The sequence below is a fragment of the Primulina eburnea genome, chromosome 18 (genome assembly GCF_022965805.1).
Source record: "Primulina eburnea isolate SZY01 chromosome 18, ASM2296580v1, whole genome shotgun sequence".
NCBI lineage: Eukaryota > Viridiplantae > Streptophyta > Magnoliopsida > Lamiales > Gesneriaceae > Primulina > Primulina eburnea.
In genome coordinates, this window is record NC_133118.1 from 32742839 (window position 1) to 32745363 (window position 2525).

The following is a 2525-nucleotide window of genomic DNA, read 5'->3' on the forward strand; positions in this document are numbered from 1 at the left end:
CGAGTCCTGAGATAGGAGAGATTGGCAGACTTGCCAAAACTAGACGTTTCGGTGTATCGACGCATAGAAGCAGATTTGCTATATGTGTAGACCCTCGATACAGAGTTGACCGAAGTCTAGGAATAAGACGTACCGTTGCCCCGAGTGGTTGGGTAGGTAACAGACCGTCTTATTCACACCGGGATCCCTAGATTAGAAATGAGTCGAGTCAAGATTTAAATGTTGAATACAGATTTGTATTCTTCTACATGTTTAGATTTTATTCATGTTACTTGATATATTCTATGCTTTTGTACATGATTATGACATTGCATGCATCCATGTTTTATACTGGGATATGTTCTCACCGGAGTTATCCGGCTGTTGTCGTGTCTGTATGTGTGCATGGCAACAGGTGGGGCAGGATCTGGGTCTCGAGCTAGATGAGAGATTGAAGATAGCGTGGAGATCACGGGCGTTGCAGATTTCTAGTGTTTTCCTTTTTACTTGTACTACTTATGTTGTAGTTGGAATTTGAACACTAGCGTATGATTTTACCAAACAGACATGTATGTATATATGTTGTTTATTTAATATCAAGACATGATATGCTTTAGTTATACATTTAAATTAATGTTAAAAGCAAAATTTTGACCCACATTTCGAACAAAGATCCAATTAAATCCCAAAAGAATTGAGTTAGAGCCCGGGTCCCCACAAACTCTGTCCATCTCGAATCTGAAATGACAATATCGAATACTCTGTATCAATGAATAACTCAATACATAATCTGTTCTGACCAATACTCAAATCAGTATACAATCTGATCAATATCTGAACAAGATACAATCTAATTCATGTCATCGACATTACAATACAATCTGAATAATTACAGAGTCTAATCAATCTCAATCAATACTGAATCTGATCAATATCAATCAACTGATGTTTCGACGGTATAATAATACAAGTCTGAATAACCCCGTCAATCTGAACATCACAAATATAATACTGAACTCATAATCTGTGCCCACATAATTCATACTCTGAATATTAACACAATTCTGATATAAAATCTCAGTCACTATCTTTCAAAAATCATAACAATTACAGGAACAATCTGTTCTTTAATCTGACTTCAATTCTATAATGTTTACGGTAGCAGAAACATCATATCTGAATCACATTCAATTCTAGCAACATCATATTTTCAAAATATCTCAAAACGTAACAAAACTTACGTCCAAATGAAGCCTGCGTTGATAGGAACTCAATACCGTAATCGGATTTAAAATCAGACGGACGGATTGCCAAAATCTTCAATCAAAATCAAGAGCTTCCCTCGGTTCTTTATTTCTCATTCTCCAAGAATTCTTGTATGTATATATATATATATATACACCCGTAACATGCATAAAAGCAAGTGGCTCATTCTTCATTTTACACGTCGCTCGCTAGGGCGGTCAAAACCTACCGCTAGGGCGAGTCAGTTTCGGTCGAGATCCTCGGCTGAACATCTCCTGTCGCTCGGGCGGTCAAAAGTTGCTCGCTAGGGCGAAGAACTTTCGGCCCTCACAAATTATACCTACGCGCTCGGGCGGTGCTTTTCTGCCGCTCGGGCGTGAGATGTTCGGCCTAACATCTTGAGATGTTCGATTCAACATCTTGGCTTAACATAAACCAACGCCCGGCTTCGTCATTTGAGTTCCTGTGACTTCCATTACGTCAATTAATCAACGTCTGATTAGAATGATTAAATCTCGGGCATTACAAACGGGCTGGTTGGTCCCCGTTCATAATTTAACGCTTTCCAACCATGATCTAACCCGTTCATAATTTAACGGGCAGATTGGTCCTCGTTCATAATTTAACGCTTTCCAATCCTTAACTTTCTTTGGTCACGAGACAATTAGCATACCTCAAAACTTAAAATATTTTCTTTGCACGTCATACATACTTACTTGGCGTTGAGGGATTCGTTGGACTTCAACTGGGGCCGTTGCTGCAACATACTAACGTGACTTTCATACTTAACTTGCATTACTTAGACGTAGAAAACTCATGCTTACTCTCAAGCTCAATCATATCTTAGGACCTTCTACAATTTCCCACGACATGCCCTTAATAATCCTTGCACTAACCCATAACATCAAACTTAAAATGAGCTTACAAATATTTCCCAAAAAGAAGGGTACACGGACCCCGTGCTTGGGTCTGGGAGAGGGTCCGTGTACGTACTGCCTAGAATGTGTCGGAAAACGGAAGGGGCACGGACCCCGTGCTTGGGTCCGGATGGGGGTCCGTGTAGGTACTGCATGTCAAGTGTCTCGAAAAGGAAAGGACACGGACCCCGTGTGAGGGTCCGGGTTGAGGTCCGTGGGCCTACTGCCTAAGCGCACTAATTGAAGAACAAAGGCACGGACCCCGTGCTCGGGTCCGTGTGGGGGTCCGTCTGCACACTGTACGAAGAAACCTGCGAGAAAACTTATGCACATGCCTACACACCCAAATTGACACTTGAACACTATGATTCAACACCTTAAGGT